Raw genomic sequence first — 15,962 nt, forward strand, 5'->3', positions numbered from 1 at the left:
ATCAATTTTTAATGGTTTTTAGCACTTTGTACGAAAGAAAGAAAAAAAGACCTTCTTAAAATAAAATGTATTCCCACACTTTTTTATTTAGCTTGTGGAATTTTTTAACAAGTAATAATATTAATAAAACTTAATTTGAAAATGGCACTTAATTGAATTAAAAAAACTATATTTCACTAGGGATTTTTCGATAAGCTTATGTATTCCTCAATCAAATGAAGTTGATTTACAGTTGGCATGATACTAACAATCAAGTGAAGGTATCCGAAATTCATCGACTCCGTGATAACCTTCCTTTTCCGTTTTCGGTGGGGGCAGTCCTTGCACTCGCTTTTGGCAGTGGGTTAATGCAGTCGGGTAAACTTGTTATGTGGGCGGTGGGGCGCCGAGAAACTAAAGCTATCATCGCGTGCCCGATGTCTGTTCCAAAAATACACACTCTATTTGCTGTTTGTTGGTGGAAATTAAAAGGACAACCAAGAAAACAAGGAAGACTCCTGCGACTGGCAGTTCGGGGCTTTTGGTTTGGGGTCTATTGATTTTCCATCAAGGGTGGACTATCCCCACACGCGTAAGTTCAATTACCGCACATAAGGAATTGCGGAGGGAAAGAGCAACAAGTTATCAAGCGGAATCTTAAACCTTCGGGCTGGCGTAGGTGTAAAATGCAGAACGAACGTCCTTCGTGGCTGGCTTTTCCCCCTTCCAGATCGCGGTCTGTCCATTCGATTAGCGGAGGGACCAACCTACCCGAGCTCCGAGAATTTATTTCCCATGGTCAAAATAGAAATGGCCAAAAGATAAAGGCCAGCGAAATATCTCATAACCCATTTTCCATAAACATACAGAGACCACAGAGCCAGATCGGTGTGGTTGCCTCCTGCCTGCTTTTTGGCCTTTCTGCCTTGGTGGTGCGGTGGTGCTGTTGGGTCTGTTTTATACGCGTGGGCGTTGAAATCACTGCCAGTCAAAAGGTCATGTTATGATCTTGAGCGAACTATGTGTCTAAGCATGAGAGCATGGGAGCCCGGACCCCGACAAAAAGTTGAGTCGAGTGGAGTCGATTCAACTCGACTCGACTCGAGTCGAGAGCAAGGCACAGTCTCAAAGACAGACACCCAGCGAGCACACTGCAAAAAATAAATCGAATTGAGATCTGAGAGCAGGGGCCATTTGTATCTATTTGCCCAACCTTTTCACCAGTTAAAATAATCTAGCACTGAATTAAATTCGTAATCATAAAATGTTTATTTAATAAAAAATTGTTACTTTTTAATGCTTTAATTAAAATTTTAACTCAAATACCAAAAATCTATTTAAAAATATAAATATATATATATTTATGGCTTATTAGCTGTAGTCAATTTTAGCATTACAAATTATCTTAAATTTAGTTTAACAGAAGCACAATTAATTAAAATATTTTAATTTATTTTATTATGGAACATTCAATTTTAATTACTATTTATTTATTATATCAAAGCGTTCTTAACTACTCTTAAAATAAATATTTTTGTTTCAGAAAAAGTAAGTTTTTTTTATAAAGACCTATTTATAGCCCATTTTAATTGAATCAAAACAAATCTAAATTCATGTACATTTTTTATAAGTGCCAAGACAGGGCGACCAGGAAAAGGAGCAGCTAAAGATCAGGCCAAAAGCAAAGTTGGGGGTGTTGAGGAGAAGAAGAGAGGGGGGAGAGGGGGAGTGCCACAGACGGAGACGGCAATCAAGAAATCCCACTTGATACAAGTGCATTTATAAGACATTATAATGAGTTTTTATAAACTTAAACAGGGTCGCCAGCGAGCGGCCCTAGGGCGTCACTTAACTAGACGAAGTCCCCGCTCCAAAGTCCCTCGCTCCAGATGATCTCGGACATTGATCATGATGAAGATCATCAAGATCACCGGGGATCATCAAGATCATAATTGCTTATGCAGCTGGGTCAAGAGTTGAGGCGACCCATCTCCCATACGAACACATGTCACCACTCGGGGATTTTCCCCGGCCAGTCCGAAATGTCCGAAGAGTCCGAAAAGAAAGTGATCATGCCAGGAGTGATGATCGGCTCGATCATGTCCGCTGCCATTTAGGCAGCAATTTTCATTCATCTTCCAGTCGGTCCCGAGATTTTCACTTGTCCGCTGGCCGATCGGGCGGGCAATCAATTGAACGATCGCGCTGATCGCGCCGGATCGTTTTGCTCGATCGCTCTATTCAAACGATCGATGTATCATTTAGCGTATAACCTCAATACACCTACCAATAAACAAACAAGCCAAATGCCTAATAATTGTAATTTTCCATATTTTTGTCGAGTCTACGATCGGAGACGAATGCGATGAACTCAAACACGATCGGGCCCCAAAGGCAAAGGAGTCGTTTAAATGGCAGATAGAGAAAGATATATGCACATAGACAGCAATTGTTAAAATAATAGTGATGTAGCTTAAATATATATATTTAGATTTTAATTGGATTATTTTTATATTAAACTAAGTATTATTTTTTTCAACTGAAATAGGGAAACATTTTTTAAATTAGACAGCATTTTAAGATAAATCCATGCGGCTACGATCTAATTTTTTTACGGTTACATATATATTTACAACTAAAATTTAATGTATTTATGTGTCACAAATACACAGTTCTGTCGAAAGAGATTTTGAACACACTCCCAAATATTAACCTATGATTCTATTTTGCTGCCCTCAGCTGTGCATATTTATCGATGGAGAGGGAGAGCATTAGACCATACATATTGATCAAAATTGATGATGTTGACACGAACTCTGATCGTCGTCGGCTTTCAAGGGTTTCTCAAGCGATTTTCATAAGTGATTCGGGCAACTCGTGTAGCAAACGACTCTGGGCTTCGTCTCAAGTGAGAGTATCGTTCAATTCCTATATACAAAGGTTTTTTGGGGGTTTTGGGCTGCTGAAACCACTTGAAATGGTTTTCACAGCCAAGATCGATGGATCGATCGAGCTGTGTAATGGAGCTAATTTTGAAGACCGACTCTGAAATTGACAATTCGCCTAGCTTGACTATGAATTTCGTAATTCTGAACAGGTTGGCGCTGTCTTCTTCGAGAACTTAATTGTTAAGCTCTCGAAACACTACGCCGTAGAATATTTGAGAGACAAGCCAAATAGTTGGGAATTGCGTTTGCTGCACTTTCGATCGAAACTCACACGAAACTTGGCTGCCCAAAAATGGTCACTCAACAGAAATAACACGAAGGCCCAGCGTTAGCGCCAACAGCCAACTGTCAGGTGTTTGGATATCTCCTCCAACTTTGACTTCAACCTCGTCTCCAGCTTCAATTTCAAATCCAACTCCATCCACTCGCATGTGTGAGCCACGAGTCGTAGTTAAAAAACAAAAAACAGGGAGTGTGGGTATGATAAGTTTGCGATTAGTTTTGCCACAGACCACGGAATTAATGTTATACGATAAACTTAAGAAGTATATGTTAAGGCCATAAATAGAAAAGAGTTTTCTAATGTGGGAACTCAATTAGCCGCAAGCTAAAGAGCGCTAAGAAATGATCACTTATAGAGATTCTTGACTCATACTAAAATTCCCTGTAACTTTAAGCAAACTGTCTTGTTTGCGTCTGATAAATTAAATTGTATATCTCTGCGTAAAAGTATTATAAATAAGGACAATTATATGATAAGCAGATTACAAATTAGTCACTACTTAGCGACACCCATGGGAAAGTATTTCATTGAAAAGAATATGGTTGAAATTACTTAGTTAAATAATGAAACATATTCTCGGGTGTTGGTTATGATTCTTATCTAAATATATATCGACTTTGTAAAAGGACTTCATTAAGTTCTTTTAAAATAACCACTTTAATAAATTAAGATCGGTTTCGGAGAACTATAACTTATAATAATTTTATGCAACTAACTAAATAATAAATTGTTGCTTGCCAATTTATTTATGTTGGGTTCCATTCCTTAATTAAATATAAGCATCTATCTAAATTGAATATATATTTTTAAAAATAAATACTTAATTGATTGTTAGAGTATTCCAGACTACGATCACTGCTAGTAGCCCCTTTGATTTATTTTTTCCCATTGCATTTGCTTGTTGTCCTCGCGGCTGACAACATGTTACACTTTGGTCACTATAATGAGCCGTAATTAGTGCCACCGGTGTATCTGCGACTATTGCAACTGCGACGGCAGCATCCCAGCAATGCGACTGCGATCGCCATCGGCTGCGTGTGAAAAGTTGCGCGCTTTTTGATAATTGCCACCGAGCTGCGTCCACGTCTGCGTCTGCATTTCTGGCCGAGAAGCCGGACACTCCGGTGTCTGGTGGCTGGAAAGGTGGCTGAGGAGCTGGTGACATGGCCATGTGTCAACGTCGGCTTCGTTGGCGGCGGTAAATGTCAGACTAAATGAAAGGAAAACTGATTACGCTTGACAAGTTCAAATTGTTTAGGGACAGGCGACATTAAAGACCGAGAGTGAAAGCTTCAGCTGTCGAAGGTTTCTTCTTCATTTCTGTTTCGCTCCCCCTATTTTCATTTCTTCTAGTGTTTTTTTTCGCCGAAAATCTGACCAGCAATTTCCCACCGAAGCTGGAAAATCTTAAAATGTCCACTGATTGCCGGAGCTTGTTGTGGCCACATGCATGGAGGTAAAGGCCCGGCCCGAAGCTGCCTGGCCTCAACTTTGGCTAACGGTTAATACAGTCCATCATTATCAGAAATGCGTTTGCCAGCTCCCAGAGCCAGATCTCTGGCTAAGGTCAGTTTAGAGACCGAAAAATTGTTGCCCACAAAGACCCCCCCACCAAAGACAAAACAACAAAAATTCTCACAAGGCGCTGGCTGCACTCAAAGAAAGGATGGAATATTAGGTAACAGAGTTATTAATAGAAAACTTTGTTTCTTAAATAAGTAAAGTTTAGGTATGAGAAGTAAAACTGTTAATATTATGTTGTTCTAGTACATTGAAACTGCTAAACTAAACTATAAGTTCTTAATAAAATATCTTTAAAACTATTATTATCATTTTCAATTAAAAATTGTATTCCTTATCTCTTCATACAACCTGATTTGCCATCTGAGCTATGATTTAATTTTCTCCCGATTTTTAAATTTTATAAATACCCATCAAAAATGTTTAATTGACATTTATAAGTGCTTAATATCCATAAACAGTTACTTAAGCCCTTTAAGCTATTTTTCACCTAAAAATAGCAAAAAATGAAATGAAAAATCGGATTGTGCTCCATTAAAAAAAACCGCAAACCAAATTCAGTTTTAATATTTATGGTTCTTTTTTGTTAATTTCAAACCACACAACCTTTAATGCTACAAAAAAAATTAGAATTTGTATTTAAGGTCCATCATTCTGTTAAGCAAAAAACAACTTTTAAGTTTAAGCTTTGAAGTATTCAACAATATGTAAGTCCCTAGTCTAAACTCCGAAACATAATTGTTTTCGATTATTAATTTCGGGAATTATTTTTCGGTGCATGTCTGGATGGCTGGTTCTTGGGCAGAGAAGAGCTTGACTACATGAAACAGGTGTGGCACGTCGCAAAAAACAGAAAAAAAAACTGGGAGGAGGAGAAGTCTGCTGCCTGCGATGCTGCTACTCTTGCTGACTGGACCAAGACTCTTGGCCCAAAGAGTGTGCGAGTGTGTTGCTTTTGGCCAGGTTAGAGCTCTCTGAGGTTGGCGACGCTTTTACCGCACGTTCGTTATTTTTGAGGTCACAATATGCTGTGTGCTAGGTGCTACACAGAAAGAAAGTTCGTTTTGAAGCTAATAGTAGTTCTATTAATTACCTCAAATATAGTTTACATATCGGTTTGGTGTGTTTTCCCATTTTAAAATTGAATTCTTCTACCATTCTCTTTATTTCAGGAATGAGTTCTGCGAATCTATCTACATTTTTCTCCGTGGATGTGAGACAACGACTTGGAGTTGAGGTCCGCGGGCTGATCATTGCTGGAAATCTGCGGACTGGCTGTGTTTGTTTGTCGCCTCTAATGAAACACGCGACATGGGGAGAAAAGGAGACCCACACACACTCGCACACACTCAACTTTGACCCCGGTCAGGGGGCACAGCCGAGCTTGAAATTAAAAAAGATAACTCAGATGCGAAAACAATTGATAGTCACAGATATTGAGCTTTGACAGCAGAAAATACGATAGACACAGCCCGATAACATTTACCTTGCGTCAAGTCAATTAAGGTTATACTCCCGAAGAATTTTAGATCCCCAATCCAAGGAGATCCGCAGGTGGAAGTGCCCTCTCAGAGGTGAAGAATCTTCGGTTTAACGAACCGCGTGAAATGAAAACATTTATAACATATCGTATACGGATAAGTTCTTTGTATGATTGATGGCCGAGTGCATTGTGCATGGGTTTTGAGCTAATTTATAACAACAGTCGGGGGATTTGTATGCCGCCTGTCAATTCCGAATCAAAAAGCGTTGTATAAAAATCTCGAACGATCCTTTTGTTTGTGTCGAAAGATTGCTTTGATTGGGCGTATTTATTTTTTCCGCCGATCGTTGAATGCGATGAGTAATGGATGGAAAAGTGGATGTATTACCAAAAACTCAAGCTGTGCGAAAAAAGAGAAAACAAAACAATAAAAGGAAGAGCCAAATCGAAGGAGGGCAGTGCCAACGACACTTTACATTTACACCTCCGATGATCCGTCATAACTTTTAACACATGATATAATTTTGCATGGACTGTCGGCCATGACTTGATTGATGACTGTCCTTCCACCCCGAACCGCCGCTCCCCTCTGCATCTTGAAATTAGTACAACAAACTCAACGTAACTGTCAATGATCGGTAATTGGATTTTCAATCAGACAAAACCTCCTTTCGAATAGCCTTAAAAAATATAGATACCCTCTAGTGATGGGAATTTTGAAGATTGAAAATGAATGATAGCTTTCCGATTTCATTACAATATTTATTATGGAAATAATTTTGTTATTGATTCTCTAATGCTGGTTGTAAACAAAGTAACACGTTAATTAAGTAACATATAAATATTTGGAACGCCTAAACCGAAAAATAATTTTATTTAATTGGTTGCTATATTGTATAATACTAATTGATATTATATAGCTCACACAACAAGAACAAATCTAATTCCGGTTTCATATAGTTAAGTACTTTAAAATAATGCAAGTTAATATTGATTAAAACTATCGTTAAGTATTTACCCATTTATTTTATCTAACCTAAAACCTTTTATTATTTTAATCCAAAAATGTACAGAGTACTTATATATCGACCTTATACATTCATCCCAACCCCTTCCACTATTTCGATTTGTTTTACAAGCACTTCGTGAGCTGAACAAAACACTTTCAATAATAAGAGGCCGAGAAACAACCGAAAAAATATTATTCGTTAGCGCTGGCTGATGCACCGCAATGATAAGAGACTTTAATTGATTAGGTTTTTGTTTCTCCGTTGATTATTGAAACCATTTCACTGTTTTCAATTCCCACGCCAGCGGCGAAAGAAAAAGTGTGTGATTTATTATGCACAAAAGGGAAAATATATCAGGCAAGATTTTTGATTTTTCGGTTTCTTGGGCGATCGTGAAGCGATCGGATCGGAATGGATCGCCCACTTTGTGGGTCAGCGGATTGCGGAATGCGGAAATTTCTACGGTGGATCGGCTAATACGCAGGTGTTGGGCTACCGCCCCTTGCGAGAAATATGATCTATGAGCGATGGAAATAAATTCACGGCATGACCTCAGACATCAAACTTCGACACTCGAGAAACTCATCACGATGGAGCTCATTAACAAGAAGCTGCCAGCCACGCTGACTTTGTGGCTTATGAATAATCCCCAGTTTATTAATCAACGAAAAACTGTGTGAGTTTGTTTGATTGCAAATAGACGGTGATGCTATTATAATGATCGCACTATTAGGGATTACGAACAGCTGACGGCAGAAGCCTTTCGGCTGCTCGATGATCGAGACCCACAGCGATGCTTCCTGCACTTCCTGAAACTAAACGACGATGACAGCCTAATTTCGGGGCAATTAACCGGGGGATGATCGGTAGCCTAATGACTGTATCAATGGCCTAAAAACCGAGAAACCTGAACTAACTACCGGCTACAATTTACGATCGCTCTGCTGTTCTTGACCATGAAATCGACCATATGTTGTGTAGTCTTCGTTTTTGAGGGAAAATTCGTGGTTCCTATCCAGCCAGGAACTTTCTTTAATCGCCGGACAGGAAGTTTCCAGCTTGTAGTTTTGGAAAATTGTTGACATGTGACACGACTTAGGGTTAAGACGAGGGGCTCTAATGCACATTTAAATAAGCCAAGCCTTTTGTTGGCACACATTTTCCCAAACGACGAGTGTTTCGAAAATCCAGCGACTTTGCTAAGTACACACGCACGAGGACTTAGGGATAAACTCCAAGTATCTATGGCAAGCGGTTAGGGATTTTGGTTTTCGGTTTTCAGTCCTCTGTTTTCAGTTTTGCCTCAGTTCAGTTTATTCCTAATTACATGCGTGAGCGCTCTAAATGCGCAAACTGCCGAAAGGCAAATATTATTGCTTGTTTAGGTTGTTGGGTCGCCCGGCCGATGACAATTGCTGTTTATATTCATGATTTCTGCATTATTTTTTCAACTAAACATGGAAATTTTAATCTGCGACACACGCTCTTTTCATCATCTGCGGCTTAGTCAGGTTTGTTCTTTTTTCTGGCCATTTGAAAATTTTAATGATTTCTTTCTTTATCCTTCGGGCATCTCCCTTTTTTCAGCCACACCCCTGCCTTTTCGGGTGTACATAATAAATTTTTATACTCCAGTGTTGACGGCTGTGGGCGATGTCAGAAACATCTGGAGACGGGGCTTGGAGTTATTAGTTAGGGGCTCCGTGTGCGGTCAGGCTAATTGAGTGATCAAGCGTGAGGGTCAACAGTTACCGCCGATCAAGATCCGCCAAGGGATTCGGCAACAGCAGTATTATGGCAGCTAAACTGCATCTTAATTGCCAGTTTCGTTTCGGAAAACTAACAAATTTTGACAGCATCAAGATTTAGTTGGGTACAAATGGGAGATAACATGTGGGAAGGAGGCACTTAAAGGTTTATATCTTTTACATTTGGTGAAGTATTGCATGTCAGATCTGAACAGGCGATAAAAGTAAAATTTAAGTAGGTAAATATGTTCCCAGTATATAATTCCTTAAATGGAAAATGAATTAATTAAAGCAAAATATAGAAATTAATATTATATAATAGTTAATTATTACTGTTTTCAATACAATCCATTATTTTCAAAAGAGCAATCAGTTTGCCCACCAATTAGTATTGTTTTGATTGCGAACCAAGCCTAGGCTGATATCAAGCGTAGTAGAAATCCTATTTGTCTACGTGTTCATATTTGACGAAATCGAACAATTAACCACACAATCGCCGATCGTTTATTTTGCAATTATTGTCTATATAATATACAAATATATTGATTGCGATTTTTTCTATTAGACAAACAGTCGACACACCCAAAGTGCATCTATCGCCATCTTTTCAGCTCAACACTCGGCTCCGTCGACGTCGACTGTCATTAACAACGTTTAGCGTTTTTAGCACAATTTGCATTAACAATACACTGACACACACGTGCAGATCTAGTCAATAAACAATATTATATAGAGGCATCAGATGGAGAGCCTTCAAAAGTGCGGAGTTTTGTTTGGATTTCGCCAGCCGAAGCAATACAAAAATGGAGCTGCGATCGATTGCCACACAAAACGCTGAAAAGCTGGGAGTTTGGAGCGATGAGCTGCATCACGATTCGGCTATATGTATATTCTAGAGGAAAATCTTATTAAAATTTTATTGCAACAAAATGGAAAACTGAAAACTGGCATCGCCTAAGCCTCAGCTAAAAACGGAATTCGTGCGCATCAAACAGCTTCAGTTGAGGTTTCTGTGTCTTTTGTGTGTAGCGGAACACCTGCTCGGATACGAAGTTGAGGCTTCTCCAACTCTGGCTACACATAAAGAAATGTAAGTCAGCACAACACCCATTTTGAAATAACGTAAGCTTTACAATACTCCCACTTAAATTAAAATAAACAAAACATTTAAGAATGGAGAAAAATAACTTTTATAGGTAATATTTAAAATAAACAAAAATATATATTTATCGAAAATAAAACTTATAGTTTAATAAGCATACTGAATTGAATGCAACGTTAGTTCATCTTAATTCTTTAAAAATATATTCGTATATTACATTTAAAATTTAATTTTAAAACTAAAAAATTGATAACAGTCTTTAATTGTGGTTTCAGTTCAGATTTCATTTCTATTATGGAAAAAGTAAAGATGTGGCTGCAATCCATTTTTAAACGTAGGCCCTTTTTATTTCCTGAAATAAATTCAATAATATATTGTATTGTCAACGTTTCTTTAAGTTATGTCGTAGTTTGCTTTCCTGTTTCTATTATATTTATTTCTATATCTAATTATTGCTTTTCCAAGTGTTCTATGACGTCCGGCGCAACCGCAGCTGCCTGGCGGTGTGTGATGCATCAGAGTTGGAACAGGCCAAGACGACTCCAGCGATCCGACGACCTTCTTACCGCCCCGTCCAAACAGAAACCGCCCCAACGGGCCAATTGTGCTGCGAACGCGGCGCGACCTTAGTCATTTGTCAGCCCGGACTGGCAAACTGGCAAAGTGGCAACCTGGGAAAGAGGCAGCACAGCGCTCCGAACACTCCGCAATGCCATAATGCAGATGCCACTGCCACTGCCTTTGAATTTGCCACTTTCCTGGCCGACATTGCCTTTGTCTCGGCCCGAGTCGCCTGGCTAACTAAATATCATTGGGTCAAGTTCAGCCCGACCATGGTGGAAAAGCGAAACAATCCATCTTTAAATTGGATTCCAGTGTGCCAGCAAGAAAATTGAAAACATATTTTATACGATTTTCACCGCTAACCGCCAGCACATTGATTTATACATTTTCATAATTTTATTGTCGGCGCAGTCAATGACTCTTTCCAGCACCCATTCGCCAGTTCATCTCTGGGTCGTCGTGTCATGGTCCGAGATATATGATTCATTTCAAAATGATTTGCTATGCCACGGCCCCAGTGCAGGTGCCAGCATCGCCCCACTTTGAAGTTCAGCTCCTGTCCTCTTGTCCTCCCAAAAGCCCCTTGTGGGCCTGGCCATTTTATTGCCAACTGTTGGCCTGCTACTTTCCAACATAACCCTGCCATGGGAAATGCGGAAAAGCTGCCTGCAACGAATTCGCGATGCCCTGGGTGCACCTGAGATCCAATTTCACAACAATTAAGGGCATAAATCCATTTAAATATCTAAATAAAACAATTGTATTATCGAAGATAACATACAACGTAATCACAGGACTTAAAATTAATTATTTAAATAACAACTATTTGTTCTTAAATTGTGTGAAATGCGAGTTCGAGCTCATAGTAGCTCATTAGAGATACCTATTTAAACCATAGGACTGGCAGTTAATGTTTAAAAATAAATATAATCGATGAATAAGTAAGTATTATATTATTATCCCAATATATGAATCCTTTTTAAATCAAATCAGTTCTAAAAGTATGCAATCTTAGTAACACTTAGCATTTAATCAAAGATTCAAAAATGTAAAAATAATACATCATTTGCATAGTTCATTCCATATGATGTATTGAATTAGGTATCACCATCTCTGATACTTATAGCTCTTTTATATAAAATTGACAGCCATTTTAAAGAGTTCCATGAAACGGATCATACCGTCTTCGCCTTTATTCCTCCAAGTCACCCCGCTTATCGCTGCCATTCCGATCAAGCCATCTTGGACTGGTAAACTGAATCACCCACTCGGCGAAATTCAGAGTACAGAGCTGGGCCATTCAGGGCGAGCGTTTCTCGCAATCGGCTGTGAAAAATCTTACCCCATTTATGACCCACTAAAATGAGTCGAAAAGTAACACAGGTCGGAACCGAACTTCTTTCACAGCATCTTCAGATGGGCTCCTCCTAAGTTCATTTGTGGGTCCGACGGTCCAACGTGATGTTATGAATTTAATGTACGTCCATTATGCATAAATTCACGAAATTCCAGCGGGCGAGCGAGGAGAGTGAACCGAAAGCTTTGTTTTTCTGGAACACCGTTGGACTGCTCTTTTTTTTTTGGGGGGGTTAAAAACCTTTCGCACCTGGCCAGTAACAACAACAATTTCATAGTCTATTTGGCTGCAAGGTGCTAATAACACAGCAACAAAGGCGTTACAATTACACATTGAAATGGGTCCGACCGGACAGAGTTGGGCTTTTCTTCGGGGCTGATGTGTGATGTCAACTTCGGGCCAGGTTCCCACCGATCCCAAATGTGTGGAACAATTGTTAAATATGGCATTTTAAGTTCGACTCGTTCACATTTTATGGCCACATTTGGAGAAAATCTTTCCCGAAAAGAGTGAAAAAACACAAATTATAACAATGCCCGACTTTTGTGCACGCAACAACGCCAGAAGGGGAAATGGTAATGGGTGTGTTTTTGACAAAACGGAAGCTGTTCTTGGATGGGCTAAGAAATTGGGATTCGTAAAACTGGTCCGGCCATAAAGTGTAGGATTAATACGGCTTTTCGGGGAGCCTGAATTGTGGAGCAATTTGTTTGGACCACTTCCAAAGCTGATTGATATCGCCCGAGGGCCTCGACTGATCGGCCAATTTATCACTGTCCCCGAAATCAAGGGGGAAGACGATTTCGAGTCCAACCAAAATTGATCATCGCGCAGTTCGCTCCATTGACAATCATAATTAATTTGATTAAATTCAAATTCGCGCTCGTAGAACGGGGACAGAGAGCAAAAGAAACCAAAACGAACAAGCGAAACAAAACAAATATAAATATACATGGAGAGATATGGTCAACAGTTCACATTTTTCATATGCCGAAATTAACATTTCTGTTTTCGTTAATTTTGGCATGTGGCGACCCCTTAGGGTCAAATATGATTTGGTTTCAAGTTTTCCAAACTCTTCAAAAACAAATCGATACCAAAAACAGATCAATGATCTCATTTGCATACATCTGTGTCTCTATAAAAAACCATCCGAACGGAAAGCTGCAAGCCGAAGCCGAATATAAAATTAAACCACTAAGGCTGCCAAATGTGAAACATCGGGCATCGAAATGCCGCAAGGTGGAAATCAATTTTGTTTTCTTTCGTTTCTTTGCTGGCTTTCAATCAAAATCAAACTCGGTTGAGAAATGAATTAAGGGTTCATAAACGAGTTGACGAAGTGGAAATGCTCTAAAACGAAGAGCGATGGTAATTTATTGGTGGTCTTTTGGGTTATGGGTTTAAAATTGCTCAAAGGTGCTTAAATTTATTAGGGAAGTATGGAAGACTTGACTCTAAAAAGTTCATCTCTTTGCCATAAGATATTAGGTATTATAAGGTCTATTTAAAATTATCATAATTGACCTTTAAAACCAAAGTGTATAATATAATTATAATTAAAAAAGGATAAACTTTATTATATTTATTATAAGAGTGATGAAAGTGAAGATTAATTAATGTTAAGTATAGTCAACAAAAACACAATAAAACTTTTAAAATCAGTTTCATTCCTTTTTTTCATATGAACTATATTTCAGAAATATACAAATAAATCATTTTCATTACTCCTCATAAAAATTAAAAACACTATTTAATATTAGCAATACCCCAGACGTGCCAGAGTATTTTAAAGACAGAATTCTGTCGAATCGGAATCGATTCAACAACGAGGCGAATTCAAATCGAACGCATAAATTAGTCAGAAATAAGCGCGAAAACGTGTTTTAAATTTTTGTTTTCATTTCACGCGCCGCCTCAAAGAATGAATCGAACCAAAACCAAAACCAAAACCGAAACCAAGCTCAAACCGAAAAACGAACCAAAAACCGAACCGAAATCCAAATGAAATGAAACGAACAACGAGCACTCATGTCACTATTTGTCAAAAATATAAAAAAATACAGCTCCGGTTACTGTTGATTTTGGCAGTGATTAATGCATTTATAATTAATTTATTGTATGCACAGACTTCAAACTGAAATAAAGGTAGCCTGGCATGACATAAGTTTTTCTTTTTTGAAACTGGAGCTGAATTTGAGCCGAAACTGGATGCCTCATGCGGACGGATACGATTTGCCTGTAACCTAATTTCAGCAGAAATATTTATATTGATCGAAAGGGGCCCGATCATGCTGGGCCGGAATACAAATCGAGCGGGTGATTGATGATGGCCGATTGTCAGGACGACTTTAGACCGTTTTCATACACATTCCGCTCCGAATTCACCGATTCTGCATTCTGCAAGTCACTTGAGTTTCCAGTTTAAACGGCGGCAAATGGCAAACGAGAAAATCCTGGCAAAAGTCACATACATTAGAACGCATTAAACTGTAACCAGAAAGGGGCGAGGCCCGCAGCGGAAAAGCGAAGGAAAAGAAAGGCGGCGAACGAGGAAACCCCTCGAGCCTTTCTCACTGCAATTGTTGCAATTGTAAGGCAGCGTTTTCGTGAAAAGAAACACTGCGAAAAATTCATAAACTTAATTAAATAAGTTCAACTCTTAATTAAGATTTATCTTATGTGTATAGAGTTTTTTCAAAATAAAAAATCATGCTTTACTACTAATCATGCTTTAATAGATACCAATGAATAAAATCTCTTTTAAGCCGGTTTTTATAGCTGTTATTCGATAAAGGAACATTGATTTAGATATAAAGGAATATTAAAAAATTTCTTACTTTCTATGTAATAAATAAATAAATAAATATGTAATAAAATATTCCAAAGCGAATTCGCAGTCACAAACAGACAGACAATTTTTTATTTATTTGTAGTATTTGTTTTATTTGTAGCAAATTTCGCTGAGTTAAAAAACCAATTTTGTAAAACTATGAACTAATAAAATAATTGGTTTTCTTTAAGAAATAAGGGGAATGTTCCCTTTCTTTAAAAACAACCCTTTTATTTTTCGAGTGTAGTATAATAGAAAGAAAGCAACGGGAATTGAGAATCAGTCCTTAGTCCCGGCTGTGCACCCATAACAAACAAATCAAGAACAAACAATTGTCGGGGATAATCTGTTGCTCACCAAGGATTAGCAGGCTGCATCTATCCCCTTCCCTCTCTGGCCCCGTCTCTCTCTAACCATATGCAAATGCCAGGAGCCAAAATTAAAGCGTGAAAATTTGTGAAAAGTATCCGGCTGAGAGTGCGGGTGCAAAGGAAACCGCAAATCGGAAAACCGCAAGAGGAAAAGGAGAAGAGCGAACTGCTTCTGGTAAGGGCCCTTGTAATGGGTTTAAAACACCCCATTTTCCTCTAAAGGAAAACCTCAGAACCGGAGGCGGTTCCCGACCGAAGGCAAAAGGGTTACCCTTCCCAACGAGAGGCAACAAGATGATAACGAGCTGCGGGTTTTCTCTGTTTCCGTGCCCTGTCGTAAAACAGCAAATTGGATTAACTTCTGTGACATTTTCAAGCCGAAAGTCAAAATGGGATAAGACGATGCGCAAGGAGAAAGCCGGGAAAAGTGGGAAAATTAGTATAGAAATCGTATTGAGCCTCTATCTAAGCTGGCTTCACGCCCATTTTTAAATGCCAAGAAAAATACTTACATCTGTAAAATATTTCATTAAGAAAGCGTTTCGTACAGCAAATAGGGTAGTTGTTGTGGAAATTGTCTAAAATCAAATGAAACAATACTGAGAATTAGAAGTATCATTAGAAAAGCATAAATGGAAATGGAAAAATAACAACAAAATATAATTCTGTAGAGTTAAAAATAAAACCAATTATATTTCTTACAAAATATCAGCCAGAAAGGATATAAGGATTTAATGATTTAAATCGTTAAGCATAATTTAAT

This window comes from Drosophila rhopaloa, unplaced genomic scaffold, assembly GCF_018152115.1.
Source record: "Drosophila rhopaloa isolate 14029-0021.01 unplaced genomic scaffold, ASM1815211v1 contig_47, whole genome shotgun sequence".
Taxonomy (NCBI): Eukaryota; Metazoa; Arthropoda; class Insecta; order Diptera; family Drosophilidae; genus Drosophila; species Drosophila rhopaloa.